This window comes from Mustela putorius, unplaced genomic scaffold, assembly GCF_011764305.1.
Source record: "Mustela putorius furo isolate JIRA1106 unplaced genomic scaffold, ASM1176430v1.1 tig00003834_pilon_pilon_pilon, whole genome shotgun sequence".
In the NCBI taxonomy this organism is placed as follows: domain Eukaryota; kingdom Metazoa; phylum Chordata; class Mammalia; order Carnivora; family Mustelidae; genus Mustela; species Mustela putorius.
The window spans coordinates 2465245-2483062 of record NW_025421987.1 but is presented as its reverse complement, the minus strand read 5'-3'; the positions used below and the strand labels follow the sequence as shown (position 1 = coordinate 2483062).

The 17818-nt window shown below is 35.4% G+C and overlaps 1 non-coding gene and 1 pseudogene across 1 annotated transcript; both read left to right on the top strand.

Annotated features, from left to right (window-relative positions):
- The first annotated feature begins 705 nt into the window (after positions 1-705).
- On the top strand, positions 706-812 carry LOC123394603. The gene has a single exon (XR_006609362.1). It is a non-coding gene; the product is annotated as a U6 spliceosomal RNA (small nuclear RNA).
- Positions 813-7970: 7158 nt separating this feature from the next.
- On the top strand, positions 7971-8801 carry LOC101683632 (annotated as a pseudogene).
- The last annotated feature ends 9017 nt before the right edge of the window (positions 8802-17818 follow it).

Genomic DNA, 17818 nt, shown 5'->3' with positions numbered 1-17818 from the left:
TTTTTTAAAAATGAAAATTATACTTATTTCATGAATTTGTGACTCACACCTAAAACGAAGCACTGTCTCCTTTGATTTGTATCCCAAGTGTCTTTCCATACATTTGGTTCTGCCTTCTCTCTGACCCATCATTCAATGACCCACAGGAAATCCCCCACAATAACTAGCTCACAAGTGCCATAATCGTTACTTGTGCCCTGTGCTCTCACTGAGTTTGAGGCTCATGACCTGAGCCGAAGGCAGATGCTTCATGGACTGAACTACCCAGGCTCCCCAATACTTCCCATATTTTAAAGGTTAATTTGGCATGTTTCATCACAGCTTCAGTTTTAAAGCCTAAAAAAAATAGTTTATAAATAAAAATATAAACTTTTACCTTTTGAAATAGTGCAAATACTATTGAGCATGGAATGCAATGATAGTATCATTTTTCTCTCTATCCACGTAACATTTAATCTTTAAAAGTACTTGAATCTGTGCATAATAGCTTTAATTGAAAGGGATAAAGCATATTATTAAATGTGGCAGACTAATTCATCATACGCATTTATAACAAGTACTTCAGATCATTTCATTCTTTCACCTGTCCAAAATCAACATTTTCTGTAAGTTCATTAGGCTTCCTTCCATATTATTTTTTTGAACAGGCACCATGAGCTTAAATCTCAAAGACAAAAGAATGTATTGTCATGAAAGGAAAAGAGAGTGCTCACTTAGGCAGCACTTAAGCTAAAATTATGAACAATACGGAGAAGATTAGCACAGCCCTTGCACAAGGATGTCACCAAATTCATGAAGTGTTCGTACTTTAAAAAAGAAAAAGTAGAGGGATATTTGAACTATATCAGCTAAATTTTAAAAGCCCTTTTGATAAAATAACCCCTCAAATTTTGTAAATTTGTCATTCTCACTTAAATTTACATAAAAATATCAGGTCTTAATACTGAAAATGTTTTTTCATATAAAAAAATGCCCTTTAAAACTTTTTAAATGACATTTGGATCCTTAGATATTTTCCAAAGAATATAACTATAAAAGCACCTGTGTCTTTTCTTCCATTGGCATGTTGACTCAAGTTGTTATAAACTCTCCTATTTAATTAAATCATTCTACAAAATCCCACATAAAATCCATTATCTGAATTGTAGAAAAAAATAAAATTTTATTGATGAGCAAGAATTGGCATATTTTCAATGACTGAATATGATAACAAATGAGACCATCACACTCATTTGTCATGAAATGTCATCATCCACCTTCATATTCCTATTTATTCCCCTTACTATTGCCTTTTGGTAAATGTGGGAGGACAGTCCCTACATATGGAAACTCCTGGTGTAGTTTGAAAATGACTACTTCATAACTATATAGAATCATTATATCAAATTAAAATGAAACAAGTATTTTTTTTAAATGTAGTCAAAATGTCATATCTAAAATGACAAAAACTTCTGTTTTTGTTCTTTTCATTCATTTATTCAGAAATGTTATTTTCCTGAGCACTCTGATAGATGCTTAGCATATAATCAGAAAAACAAAACAGAATACCCATATTTTGCAACATCTGGCCACCCAGTTTCCCCATATATGCTCACTCTGTCGTAACAGAAGTAGGAAAATTGGTGAAATAAGCATCTTTTCCTGACTTATTTATAACAATAACAATATAAATTTTACAAGAATAAAGCTACTTTATATATATAAATGAAATATTTAACTTCCCTTCTCAGTACATGTTAAGGGTTAAAAACAAGTGCTCTATAGCAGTATAATCAATTGTTCATCAAAGATTTGTTCTTAGAAATAATACAATAATTAGAAAATTTATTTTTGATAACCTGTTAATTTATTTCTGCTTTTGATTTCCACAAAACAAAGTTGTTAACCTAACCTAATCTAATACTCACCATTAACATTACTTTTACTGTGGGAATTTTTTTTTTTTAAAGATTCTTTTTCAGCACAAAGAAAAGAGCTAGATGTTTCAGATCATCATGAAATAAATTAGATAATAAAAATTTGTATCTATTCCGAAGTGCTTAATGTTGATGCACTTATCCTTTGAACCTGAACCAAAATTCAAGGCAAACTATGCCACATGTTTATTTTCTTAAACCACTTGCTAAATATTTTTTCAGTTGGTGCTTACAAACTATTCAAAACTGAACAAATATGTCATGAGTGTTATTAAAAAAACACACCTCAGCCATCACAGCCAAATCTTCACACATACACACATACACACAGACACAGGGATTGGGCACATGGATATTCTTCTATGTCTGAAAAAGCTTTCAGACATCTAATATCAACACTAAGAAATAATAAAACCTATTCTTCATTCCTTATACAGTATGTATCTAAAAAATTGACATGGAAAACTGAGTATTTAGCCAAGTTATTCTTTCAACAGCCTAAGCCTGCCTAGAAAACTCAGGCTCTAAAGACCTCTCTTCAATAACAGATGGCCAGTGATAGCTTGAGCAAAACAGTTAAATTCCCCAAGCAGTGCTCTTGGCTTAGCCACTGTATAAACTGTCTCAGTTTCTTTGGAATAAAAATTTACCCAGTGCAATTTTGCAACTTTATAGTAAAGTGGGTTTCCTGAGAGTACTGTATTTTTCTGATTGGATCCAGACCCAAAAATCAGATATGGCTTTTGGGATGTTGTATATATAATCCTAGTTCTCTGTTCTTCAATTACCACCCAGAAGTTTTCTGACTTTATTCATTTGGTGAGTAATCAGTTAAAAAACTGGTCAAATTTTACAACTTTATGGTAACTTCTTTCTGGATTCCTGTGTGAAAGAAAAGAATTATTGTAATCAATTTTCTAAGGTTGTGATTTTTTCTTAAGAAATATTAATTACAAAGTAAGTATAATCCAGAGCTCCTGGGTGGCTCAGTCAATTAAGTGTCTGACTCTTGGTTTTCTCTCAGGTCATGATCTCAGGGTCCTGAGATGCAACCCCATGTCAGGCTCTGTGCTGAACATGGAGCTTACTCGGGATTCTCTCTCTCTTTCCTTCAGCTCCTCCCTGCCATCGTTTTTTTTTGTTGTTGTTGTTTGTTTTGTTTTGTTTTTAAAGGAAAAAAGAAATGTAATTCACCCTCAAGCCCTCAGGAATCAATTACAAGTATGAGGGAGTTCAAATGAGAGCCAAGAATAAATGAACAAGCTAAAGTATTTGGGTCGTATAGAAAGGCCAAGAGTTAAGTTATGAGATATTTAAGGTTTAAGAACTGCTGGAATACTCAGAAACCATCTTTTGTCTTTAAACATCACATGTAATTTAGACATAATTCATGAAAAATTTTAGCATTGTCCTTAATATTGGAAATATTTATATTTTTCCTGTTAAATGACTTTTAAATTTTAAATTACTAGTACTACAAAGTATGGTAGTATAACTCATTCCATTCTATGTAACAATTTCAAATTGTTAAATAGAAAAGGTCAAGAAAGTCCATTTGTGAAACGAAGTACCTGGGAGATTGCAAAGATATATATGTGCCATATAGGTTTTAGCCTTTTATGATATATTTAGTAAAGCTACTTATCAATATTTTTTTATTTTGTTGTATTCCAGTCAAATGCTATGGATAAAAATAGAAGTTTCTACTGAAATTCTACTAAAATTTTTAAGTACCTGATAATTTAAAATGCATTTTATGTTGGAAAGGGAATTAACACAACTTTCCAGAAAAATATTTCTTGCTTAATTCCTCTGAATGGATATGTATAAGAGCACTAATGATGTGAGTATATTAGAATCACATAAGGCATCTTAAGATGTCATTTATAGATATCTCTCTGCCTGCAGTGGACTGTTGTTCTTCCCTAGGCAATCAGAGTTTATCAAACTTACATGGATCCAGGAGCTAAACAGGTCCTTTGTTTAGGACAGATTTTAGTTTCTCTTATTTTCCATGTATCACATAATACCAAAGAATATTGTCCTTGAGAACATGTAAAGATTTCTCATGATTTCACTACACAACTTACAGTGCCAAAATTCTTCCTCAGTGCTATTTCAGCCTTATTTTATTTCTTGGAAATGCAGTTACCTTCTGTTTGAATCAGTACTTCAATAATAAGCAAATGCTATGGTTCTAAATTTAGCCATGAGTCGAAGAAAATAAAAGGAAAATGAGGATAGTTTAAAGACTTGACAAACTACAGATATTAAATGAATAATAATTTAATAATAAGTAATGTATGCATAATAAACACAAATATATGCATGGATATATGCATATATTCAGAAAAACAAGGCAAAATGCCATTTATATGGAATATCTGATTGCCTACTGTGCGCATGTATACTCTGTTATGTTAGAAAATGGAAAATCAGTAAAATGGCTATTTTTCCTGATTCCTTATCAAAATAATAATATAATTTGATTATATGTATATACGCCATCCATATTCTATATCAAGATTCTAGATTTTGAAGAAGAAAAGAAGCCCATTTTTGTTTAGATTACTAATGCTATAGTCATTTTATCTGTGTTGAAATAGATATTTGTACTTGTCCACACGATTTATGCAATAATATGAATTTTCCAATAATCTTGGTAATATTATCATACTGCGTGGGGAGAGATTCAGGTGACTTGGGATTGACTCCTAGTTCAGATATTTTCTATACAGGAGTAGACAAATCAATTGTTCTCTTTGAGTATCAGGTTTAGTTCTTATAATTGGGCAAGGCATAAAGAAAAATGTGATGTGGAATAAAAGAGCAGAGACCAAGACCAGCAGAAATTGAATGGGGAAAGGGGAAACAATATGCCTATATTTATACCTGGTAATATCTGAAGATAGGTGTGGACAAGACAAGGTAAACTGGTGGTAGGAGAAGACATTTCCTTTCTGGTCTTTAACTGAATTAACCAATTATAATGATTGATTCTATGTGAATGAGACAAATGATGCCCAGATAGCAGGTAAAACATTTCTGGATGTAATTGTGATGGTGTTTCTGGAAGACATCAGCATTTCAATCAAAAGACTAAATAATGAAAATCACTCCTCCAATGTAGTAGGCATCATCCAATCCCTTGGGTGTCTGAATTGAATAAAAATGTGAAGGAATGGTGAATTCTCTCTTTGTCTCCTTGAGCTGGGACATCTGTCTTCTCCTACCTTTGGACGTTGAAATTTCTGGTTCTTGTACCTTCAATTATACCAAAAGTTTTTCCTGGTTCTACAGCTTGTAGATGGCATGTTGTGGCATATCTTGGCCTCCATAATTTCATGAGCAAATTGCTCATAAAATACATTGCTCAATGTAATACATTTCCTTTTGTATCTCTTTATGCAACCTAATGGTCTGTTTCTCTGGAAAACCCTAAAACAAAACAAACAAAACAAAAAACAAACAAACAAACAAACAAAACCACAAATTGGTTTCGAGAAGCAGAGGGCTGCTGTAACATATACCTAAAAATGTGGAAGTAGTTTTAGAACTGGATAAAAGGTGGAGGCTAGAAGAGTTTGGAGGTACATGCTGTGTACCAAGATTGTTGCTAATGGACTGTTAAAAGCAATTCTGGTAAGAGCACAGAAGAAGAAGAAAACTATAGAGAAAACCTCCATCTTATTGGAGTATGCCTAAGTGGTTGTGAATATATGGATTGTAAAGTCTATTTTGATGATGTTACAGACAGAAATGAGGAACAAAGAAGCAGAACTTAAAATTTTGGGAAATTCTTAGCCTATCCATATTGAAAGGGGGAAAAAAATAGGACTTGTTTGGGAGAGAACATGAAGGAAGTGGCCAAATTTGATAAAGCTATGAATTGGCCATCTCAAAAAATCCAAGAGTTACTCATCAAGAGAGTGGTGATTGAAAGAGGTACAGGTGGAAACTAAGGCATTAGAATGTGTGGTTTTGCCATCTTAGGACTGTGTGGGGCAATGACAATTAGGTCACTCAACAGCCAACTTCTCTAATACCTGGGCATCAAGTGATATCTCATGGCATATTGTGAGTAACTTCTATAAATTCTTCAGAAGATGTAATCTCAGGCAAAACCTAGTTGTAAGGGAGTTAGACTGTGTGATTTAATTAAGTGTGCAGACTTAACAAATTTCATTTGTCTATGTTAGGTCTTTGATAGAATAAGAGTAGAACTCTGAAATCATGATGGGAAATACAGGTGGACAGGTCCGATTAATCTGAATTCCCAAATTCCACTGAATTCATTATTTCAGCAGAAGCTGCCCCCTTTCTCTTATTAGAGGAAAGCAGTCTCTTCCTTGAATGATGACCTTGAAGTGACCCACTTGAATTAGATGTTTATAGAGATGGAACTTGTTTCCATAAAAGATCTTTTCTTGCTTCCCCTCTTTGCTTCTAAGACAATAGCAAGCATCAGGTTTAATGACAGACCAAACAGGAAAGTAGAATCTCTTCTAGAAATAAATAGCTTACACATTAAAGGGAGTATAGAATCCAGCTAATTTTTCCTGGACAGGAACTGTGGACAGTATTTAGCATAGATTCTGAATATATTCATCCAAGGATTGGGAAATATGTTTTAATAGGAGACCTTAATTGCTTTGGGGACTTTATAACCATTATAAGGACCCCTAAAATATCCTAATAACCTATTACATTGGCTATTTGAATCCTACACTCAAATACAGTAAATTAGGAATAAATGTACTTCCTTAACAGAGTGGTGAGGATGAAATCAGAAGATTATGAGAATAGGGGAAGAGAAAATGAACTAAGAACCCAACATAAGTCTATCTTTCAGAATTGAGAGGAGGTACTGTGGTCCTAGTAAGAACTATTATTTGCCAGGGAACACCAATTGGCTGTATTATTAGAGCTGTCCATTTTGGGGAATCTTTTATCATACCATTTTGACATAATGTCATGCAAAAGAGGAAAGATCTATTGTAAAATTGGAACATCACAGTAAAGCTTTGTCTCAAGCAGATCAAATACATATTTAAATTACATGAACAGGTCATTACTTCTGATTCCTATGTCACTTATCTCTTGATACAAATGACTTTCCTTCAGTTCACACTTAGAAGTTTTTGTGAATTCCTTATGACCAACTCATAAAGTAGGAGAAATCTTAACCCATTCATGGATGGATTATTGCAATATGTTTGTGTTAGGTGAAGGGAACTGCTGCCTTTTTACATCTCTACAAAGGGGTGGTACTGAAGTTAAGTTATGAAGGACATCATTTCAGAAAGCAAAGCTGTGTGCTGTCACTTAGTTGTCACATTCTATGGATGAGAAATGGCCAGAAGAATGAGTAACTCTAGGATAGATTTAAAAGGTTTAATTGATTATCTAGTTCGGAAAGGGGAAAAAAAGGGGGGGAGGTAAAAATTCAGAGTTCTGGGGAAGAGATAAGAAAATGGGTAGATTCATGGAGGTGAGTGAGCAAAAGCATGTAGGTCTTTATTTTTCATGTAATGCATACAAAATGACTAATTCTGTGACTTTCAGTAAGACTTCCATCTTATCCCACCCAAGTTTGGACAATGGTCTACAAACACCTCAGATTTTGTGAATAATGGAACAAATGCATGGGTGCCATCATAAAAGTACTAACACTTGTGGGTTGAACCAGCTAACTGCTAAGTTACTGCCATAAAACTAACCTGTTGGTAGCAGAGACCAATGACAGATCTCAGGATAACATCATCCTTCAGAAAGACTAGTTAGATGCTTAGTGTTATGTCACCTATTTCACACACCTTCTGTCTGAAAAGGGCATCTTCTATCATGGTTGTATGTGGCAAGAAGCCTGAGTTACTTTTTCTGACTTATCTTCTGAAGCAGTCTAACAAAGTTCCATAGATCTTGTGTTCCAAACATTGGTGATTCTCAAAGAGATAAAAGGAACTTGACAATACACCTTACTAGAAATGTTTACATTGTTTCCTTTAAAGCAAACAGAAGTAGCCTTTTCCCATACTGTAGGAAATATTCACCATGCCTGGAGCCCTTGACATCTTGCAAATGGAGGAGGAGGATGTCCTCAAATTCCTTGCAACAAGAACCCACTTCAGTGACATTGACCTTGAATTCTAAATGGAACAGTACACCACAAAAGGAAACGTGATGGCAACTATGTATCATCTGTAAAGAACCTGAGAGAAGCTTCACGGTGCTCATGCCATTGTTGCCACTGAAAACCTAGCTGATATCAGTGTCATATTGTTTGGGAATATTGGTCAGCAAACTGTGCTGAAGTTTGCTGCTGCTATTGGAGATGCTCCTTTTGCTTCCCTCCTGGAACTTTCACTAATGGGATCCAGGAAGCCTTCTGGGAGCCCAGACTGGTTACCGATCCCAGAGTTGACCACCAGCCTCTCACAATGTCTTATTTTAACCTGCCTCCTGCCTACCACCGCTCAGTGTGACACAGACACTCCTCTCTACTATGTGGACTCTACTGCCCCTTGCGACCATAAGGGAGCTCACTCAGCGGGTCTGCTCTGGAGGATGCCAGCCCCATGGGAAGTCATGCCTGATCCCTACTTCTACAGAGATCCTGAAGAGCTGGAAAAGGAAGAGCATGCTGTTGCTGAAAAGGCTGTGACCAAGGAGGAATTTCAGGGTAAAGGAACTGCTCTAGCACCTGATTTCACCGCTACTCAGCCTAGAGTCACAGACTGACCTGGAGGTATGCAGGTGTCCTCTTTGCCTCTTCAGCAATTTTCTACTGAAGACTGGAGCACTTAGCCTGCCCCTGAGGACAGGTTCGCAGCTCCCACTGCTCAGGCCACTGAATGGGTAAGAACAACCACTGAGTGGTCTTAGGCTGCTCTTGCATAAAGGCAAACAAATGGAAATAATGTTAGTAGAAATTAAGGTTTCTAAATAAAATAAAATAAATCAGGCCAAACACAAAACAATCACCTGTGTGGTAACCCCATTTATTCGCTCAGGAAATAAAAATAACAACATTAACAGTAGTAGTAGCAGCGATCTTAGTGCAGAACTAACGAGAGTTGTAATAGTCCTTGTTAGAATGGAATAGGAGCAGTACATGACTTGTAAGTGAAAGAAATTGTTCGTCTCTTACAAAATGGGAGGTAATGATTCTTTTTGACCTACAGCAGTCACCCATTCAGTGCATGAGTGGGAAGAAAGGAATGATTATTTCTACTGGAGACATTTATTATAGAAGTTAATTGTCACAAATTATTTCACATAATATATTAATGAATTAAGTCCAAGAATAAAAACTCTCACAAATTGTTAAGTCAGACACTGTGAGAATCTTTTATCTCCACAGAAGGAAGAGTTAGTTCGAACAGCAGTTAAAAAAGAAAGAAAGAAAGAAAGAAAGAAAGAAAGAAAAGAAAAGAAAATTTAAAAATAAGAAAAAAAAACCTGTAGTCAGTCTATAAAGTAGAGAATTTGACTTTCTTCATTTTCTTCTGAACAATCTACACCACATTAAGTATCTTAGTTTCTGTCGCTAGTTACCCCTGTTCCTGATTGCCCAGACATCCTATATATCCATCAGTCTAAAAGTTAGCAAGATTACAGGTAAAGTTAACCTAGCAATGTATTCAGTGGCTTCTTCCGTATGATATTCAGATTAAATAATAAACTGAAGAAATAGTACACTGAGGTTCTCATTTTAATTCTAAGATTAAATGGAACTTTGCTAATTTTATGCATAATCCATTTATACACTATTATATTACATTGAAGGAGTACTTATCTATTGCTGCTTATATATACTGTTTCAAGAGCTTGTCTTTTTTTAAGATTTAATTTGTTGTTTATTTGACAGAGAGTGAGAGAGTGTAAGCAGGCGGAGCAGCAGAGGGAAAGGGAGAAGCAGGCTCCCAGCTGAGCAGGGAGCCTGATGCAGGGATCTATCCCAGTACTCTGGGATTATGACCAAGCCAAAGGCAGATGCTTAATTGACTGAGCCACCCAGGTGCCCTAAGATTCAAGAGCTTTTCAACAGGCCTCTACTTTGACACAGTGACTGGGACACCATAGATGTAAAATATTTCTTTGTAAATGACCAAATCCATGCAATGCCTAATATGTGCTTAGCACTATAATACAAGAACACTTGGGACACTCTCAGTGAGCATATTCCAATACCCTGTGTTCTCTTCTGCTCAGAGACCAGATCTGGGGTGCCTGGGTGGCTCAGTGGGTTAAAGCCACTGCCTTCGGCTGAGGTTATGATCCCAGGGTCCTGGGATCGAGCCCTGCATCTGGCTCTCTGCTCAGTGGGGAGCCTGCTTCACTTCCTCTCTCTCTGCCTGCCTCTCTGTCTACTTGTGATCTCTGTCAAATAAATAAATAAAATCTTTTTAAAAATTTAAAAAAAAAGAGACCAGATCTTATTTACTGGAAGTTCAATTATTTTTTTTTCTCAGTTCACAGTAATATTTCTACATAATCACTTTCATTTCTTTCAAGATTCTTTTTTCCTCTTTTTTTTTTTAATTAATTAGTTTATTTATTTGACAGACAGAGACAGAAGGAAGTAGGCTCCCCATGGAGCAGATAGCCCGATGCAGGGCTCTATCCCAGGACCCTGAGATCATGACCCAAGCCAAAGGAAGAGGCTTTAACCCACTGAGCCACCCAGGTGCCCCAAGATTCTTTTTAATTCTATTCATGTTATTGTAAAGAAGCAAAATTCTTAGTTTCTCTATTCTTCAACCATAAGATTTTCCTTTGAATGGCTCTATCACTTCCAATATTCAGGCTATGATGTTACAAAGTACCAGCATATGAACTAACATCCAAGCTGTTTGAAATTTTGAACGACTCGAAAACTTTAGTAGTCTGATGCCAGTTCACTGACTCTGAATGCCTTGAGTGGGGAAAGAAGGTATAAAGATAAAGGGGTCAAATTGGAATTTTCAGATTCTCTCAGGGGCAAAAACATCAATCCCGTTCTCCCATTCTGGCAACTATCAAAAAGGAAAAGGAGACAAACCATAAGTGACTCTTAATCTCACAAAACAAACCGAGGGTTGCTGGGGGGAGGGGGTTTGGGAGAAGGGGGTGGGATTATGGACATTGGGGAGGGTGTGTGCTTTGGTGAGTGCTGTGAAATGTGTAAACCTGGTGATTCACAGACCTGTACCCCTGGGGATAAAAATATATGTTTATAAAAAATAAAAACATTTAAAAAGAAAGGAAAAGGAAAAAAAAATCTAGATGCATTTCTGGAGGGGGGAAGACGATGTGTGTCCTAATCTCAAAGCCCCAGAGAAGTCAAGTTCTATTTGCAGTTCTTCCAAATACTTACAAAAGTAAATTTATGAACAATTTTGAGTTACCTCTGTGTTTATACAAAGTATGATTGTGTATGGCTCTTACATGGGGTTCAAAGGATGGGCTTAATATATGGCTAAGAATTGAAAACTCTTAAACAGCTCTCAAGGTATTTCAAGTCTTTCATCTGGAATCATTTAAAAATGAGATGAACTTTGTTTGCAATTTTAGGGAACAAAATATTATATAGGGCTTCTTTCTTTGGGGAACCTATAGAAGACATGGAAGCTAATTGTAAGCAACCAAAGAAATGGCAGTAGCCGGGAAACGGTTTTACTAGGATTAAGATCAAAACTACCATAGTATACATAGGTTTCAAGTGGTTTTTAATGCCCTCTGTGTTAATACTTCTTATTTCAATAAAACCATAATAATTGTAAGACTCATAAAAATATTTTGTCATTTTTTGAAAACTATAAATGAACTTTGTTTTATTTATTTATTTTTTAAGGTAAGGTATATACCCAACATTGGGCTTGAATTTAGAACACCAAGATCAAAGTTGCCTGCTCTAACTACCATCTGAAGCAGTCAGCTGCCCCTAAGTGAACTTTTTCAAACTAATGTTCATGTTCCTTCTTTTGTGAAGAGTTTATTAGACAGCTGTGGTATAATTAGGCCAGCTTAGCATTTGAACAGGTTTCTCATCTTCATTTGCACTATAAAGTGAGCATCGTGAGGGAACCTAGTGATATCAATTTGGGAGAAGCATGAGGATGCACCCATTCCCTCTCTCAACTAAGACTCAAATTTCAAGTTTCTTCAAAGATAGTTCTTAAATAGCACTTCAAAGAGATGATATAGCAAACAGTGCTGTAATATGTTATGGTTGACTAAAAATTTGAATTTGAAATGGAAATCAAGTTCATTCATGAAATCCTCTAAAACTAATAATATATCATTTTAACGGCAAAGTGTCTAGACACCTAATGTAAGCCCAGATGATGATAATTTTAGTGTTTTATATCAGTCATATTCATCAATATAATTATACTTTTCTGGCCATAATTGATGTTAAACAGGGAATCTGATGACTTAAAAAGAAGTATTGGAAAGCTTCTCAGGTAAAAAGATGTTTACATCTTTTTATTTAAGGAAATATTTAAAAAATCTGGAATAATGCATAAAAGTTTTAATTTTTTTTAACACACACTGATTTACCTAATATAATCTAGCTGTAACAAGTTAGTTCATTGGTTATACCTTCCTCAGATTTTATTTCTTAATGAATAAAACAAAAGTAACACAGTTGAATTATGTCATTATTTTCTTCGTTGTTGCTGTTATTTCTTGCTCTTCATTATATCATTATGTCATTCTTGCTCTTCTCTTTGTTGTCCCATTCACTCAAGTTTCCCAAGTCCCTACTTTTCTAATTTTTTTTAACTAGATTGTCTTTTTTTGTAATTTAAAAAATGTCTGACTCCAACTTATATATAAGTTGTAAGTTTCATCCAAATACATTATCCAACTGCATTAATTGTATAGTTAGGAAATGTAGTATTGTATTTGCTGTTCAGTTTTGAATATTTTATAATATTCAATGTGATTTTCTTTTTGACCACATATATTTTCTAATTCTTGAAAAAATATGAATTTCCTTAAAGCTTTTTGGCATTGCTTGTTATTATTTTACTGTATTTAGAGAAATATGGTCATAAACTATTATTTTGTATATTTCTTTTGTATTTTACAAATATCTTTCTTTAGTATAGTTAATGATCAGGTTTTTAAAAATACATCTGTTGGAAGAAGTATGTTTATATAAAACTACCAAATTAAGCTTATGTTGTTTAAGTCATATTTCTTTCCCCTCTGTCCTTTTTCCCTCTTTCTACCCCTTTCTTCCTTCCTCTCTGCTTCTCTCTCCTCTTTCCTTTTCTCCCTTTCTTTTTTTTTTTCTTTCTCATTTTCCAATTACCATGTCAGTGTAGAGGCTAAGTGAAATATATAAATGTTCACGTCGTTATCTTCTTCATGATTTTTTTTCCTTTTATGCTTAAGTAAGAACTATTTATCATAAACACATTTTACATTTTATCATGTAGTATATTGTGCCCAATATTAATATTTTGATATCAACTTTTTGTCAGTTTGAAGTTTGGTTAGTGTTTGTTAGAATTCAGAGTTAGTATTTTGAGTGAGTTGGAATTCCCACGAACTGAGATGCGAAAGACTGTCCACAGGCAAATTTTAGGAGAAAATACTTTGAATATACCATATAATAGATAACTTTTGGAAACTGAAATGAAATGTTGACTAGTGATCTGCATTCACAAGTCTATAGTTTAGAGAAGATGTCTGCTCTAGAGATACAAATTTTAGAATTAATGGCATAATGATAGTATTTAAAGTCATATTACTGTATCTGATCCAAAGACAAACATTGTGGGGATAAAACAGAAACACAAAATAGATAGAAGGGATAATTCAGTAAAAAATAAAATAGAGAGACAGAAAGAGAGAGAGAGAGACGGAGGGAGGGAAGACAGCAAGAGGCTATAAGCCAAATTAAAAAAAAAAAAACTTTCAGAGATGAGCAGTGTCAAAATTACTGATAAGTCAAGCAATATGAAAATTAAGATTTGACCATATCAATGTAGAAGATACAGTTAATCTTGAGCAGATTGATTTCCCTAGGGTGTTTGTATGGTAGGAAGGTCTCAACAGAGTGAGTTCAAGAGAGAATGGTAGAAGAGAAATCTAGATCAACAATTATTCCAGGATTTTAATTTCATGGAGAAGTTTATAAATGGAAGATTAAACTGCAGAGAGGATATAGGAGGATTTTATTAAAGACTGTGAGCCCCAGAGCTACCATTGGATCAAAAAAAAAATTTTTTAAGATTTTATTTGACAGAGAGACACAGCGAGAGAGGGAACACAGGCAAAGGGAGTGGGAGAGGGAGAAGCAGGCTTCCAACTGAGCAAGGAGCCTGCATTCAGCTGGATGGGGGGCTCCATTCCAGATCCCTGGAATCATGAACTGAGCCAAAGGCAGCCGCTTAATTGCTGAGCACCCAGGCACCTCTGGATCAAAATTGTTAAGTACTAATCCAGTCCAGAGGAAAAACAAAATTATATGGGAATATAAAGATCACTGATTGCTTGGGTGACTACATTTCCATTGTAATCAAAAGAAACCAGAATAGAGAGATTACTGTGTATAATCTTGATGGTCCTGGGCAAGTAGTGATAAGAAGAGTCACAGGATTAGAGATGGATTTCCCAGATGCAGGCTGAGTTCCAGGACCTTCTTCATTCCCATAGTTGTGCTGTGAAGGAGAGAGTGTGCTTTGAGGAGAATGGCTCAGTGAAGGCCCTGGCCTTCTGGATATCAAGGTGAGGAAGCTGGAGAGGGTCACCTCTCTTAAGCTCCTGACGTGAGCCCTGAGCCCCTCCTAATGCAGCATAATCCCTGGAAGTGGGTAATGGCCACAGATGTGGTCTTTCTTAACTCATACAATGGAAACAAGGAGGCGGGGGGAAGGGGGGAGTTTCGCGGTTTTCCCTTTAGTTCTTAATTTTCCAAAATTTCTTGTAAAGTGAAAATACAATCTTGAAATTCAGAACCTGTTTGAGCACTTCAGAAACATATTAGCAAGTTGTTGATACTTTGTCTTGCAAGATAGTGGTATAGTCACTGCTTAATAATTTAGATTAGGAGCTGTCCTGCTAGGCTGGAATCTCAGCTTCATCATTTCCCAGCTGGGCACTTGTACTTTGTGCCAGTTACTTACCCAAGCTCCTCCTTACCCACACAAGGAGGATGTTAATAGTGCTTACCTTATGAAGTTGCAATACTGAATAAATTATTGAATGCATTTAAAGTGTTTAGAACACCACACTGCCTAACAAATATTAAATGCTCAATAACTATTAGCTATCAGATTAATCATTCTGTTAAGTTTCACCTAGCTTGAACCTCTGGACAATTCGTAATAAATGATTCAGGCTATAGATTCAGTCTACCCTTGCCTCATAGCTGCCTCTTTAAAACAGAGAAAAATAGTCCTTTTCACCATTTAAAAGAAAAGTTTTAAAGAATAAAAAAGAAAAATTTTCTTCTAAGTTCTAGTCTATCTCTAGTTTTACACTCCCCTACTACAAGTCAAACTGATCTTAGTCTAGAAAATAACTGCTGCATCCATTTTAAATTGCAAGCAATAGATAGGAAGGACTTCCTACCAACTCCATCTGCTTCTGAATAGGATAGCTTAAGTCTGATATGATCAACTTTTTATATAATGTTATTGAAACTGAAAGTAGAAAGTATTATACCCCCAAATCTTTTTTTTTCTAACAAATACTTTAATATTCCAGATATTATTGTATTCATCCATTCCCTATACCTCTTCGGAGGGTTATCAACTCACCACCATGAAATGACTTCCCTGTGCTTTTGGTGAAGAGTTATACTCCCCTGTCCCATTGATGATGTCTCGGTCTTTTTTTTTTTTTTAAGATTTTATTAACTTATTTGACAGACAGAGATAACAAGTAGGCAGAGAAGCAGGCAGAGGGAGAGGAAGGGAAACAGGCTCCCTGCTGAGCAGAGACCCCCCGATGCAGGGCTTGATCCAAGGACCCTGAGACCATGACCTGAGCCAAAGGCAGAGGTTTAACCCACTGAGCCACCCAGGCACCTGTGTCTCAGTCTTATGACTTGCTTTAGCCCATGAGATTTGAGCCATTAAACTCTAAGCCATTTTTGTGTTTTGTGTTATACATCACATAAGAGCAGAAGATAGCCCTTGAATTGGGTGGTTCTACACATCCTCTTTACCTCTGGCCCTTTGCCACAAGAAAAGGGCATGTTTCTTATAAGGGCTTCTTCTTCAGGTTGAGTTTTGGAACAGAGATAATCTGAGACAGTTTAAACTAAAGTGAGCCAATGCTTACCCTTGATCATCATTCTCAAATGTGAGTAAGAGATGTTACTCAAAGGCACTTAAATTTGCAGTTGTTTGCTTTGCAGTAAAAGTGAATGATACATGATACGACTTCAGAAGAGCAAGTCAGAGCCATGTTTCACTTATTCCAGAACAAAATATAGGGATCCTTATTTTCTTAATCACACTACTATAACTCAGTTTATTCTGAATTGTAATGCTACTTATTTTCATGTTTTCCTAGTATTGATTTTTTTTTAGATGCAAGTAACACAATATCTAAGCCAAAAGTGATTTGAAAAATAAATGAGTGGAATTTATTGGTATACTTAATTCAGAATCCATGAGCTTCCAGCAGAAATGAAATTTGAGATTCAAATAATTTCCTCAGGACAGCTTCTCCATTTCTACTCCACTCATTGTCAAGATCCATGTGGTATCATGGTGACTGCCAACTACATTTGGCTTACCATTTCAGAGGTACAATCATAATTATAATAGTCAATCGTTGAGTGTTGCCAATTTGCCAGGCACTCTTGTAAAAGAATTTACATGAATTAACGCATTTCATCTTCACAATTATTCCATGAAATAGAAACTAACATTATCCGTATTTTATAAAGAAATAGAAGCGCAGGAAATTAAGACGCCTCATAGTAACCACTATTAATAAAGGCCTAATTGAACAAAAAACTATATACTTGCCAAAGTATTTGTACAGAGGTCTAAACCTCACTTTCCATAGTTCAAGATGTGTCATGATCCTTTTATTAACTAAATTTCTATGTTCAATAAATTCCAGTGCTCTCAATGTCCACAGCTGAGGTGCATATTCTCCTGAGGATATATACAGGAAATGATAGGGAGACTGTTCCTCAGAGAAAAACAAGAATATTGTTATTAGATAAAATGTGGATGTATGCAGTGGCAAGAAGTTTTAAGCATCTGAGGTTTTATGCTATTTGCAGGCTAACATTTAACTGGCCAAAGAGTCACGGATACCTAGAGAAGACAAGAGATTCTTGGTTCAGCTACAAAGGACTTTGTTAGGACATAGATGCAGCCGGAGCTTTGTGTTCTCAGCACTTTGTCTGGAGGTGGTGAGGCAAAGCCGCCCAGGTGCATGAGGGGAATTCAGGCTTAAATGACACTGGCCGGTTCACTGGCTCTTAAATTCCACTAAGTCATTCTGTACCCTTCAACTTACCGGGAAATCAACACTAAAGAATATACACTTAACAAATTGCTAGTTTTAAGTTCACATTGATAATTGACTGCTAGGTGAGTATCTGGAAGGGTACTATTATCAATATAAACATCATCATCATATTGATGTCAAATTCTGCAGAAATAATTTCTACAAAATCTTATAGAAAATTTAGTGTCTGGTTTTAGTCATAATGAAAATAATTATTGTGTGCAGTTAAGTATACAAATAACTTAGTATATAAAACTGAAACACCACATACGGTCATTACCAATATTCAAATCAAAACTAGAAAAATTAAAGAAACAGGATGTTGCACTTATTGACACTTAAAATGAGTTTCTTAAATTTATTTTCTAAAGTAGAAGAAAATGAACTTATTTTGTCGTGCTTCAAATCTATCGATTTTCTTCACCCTT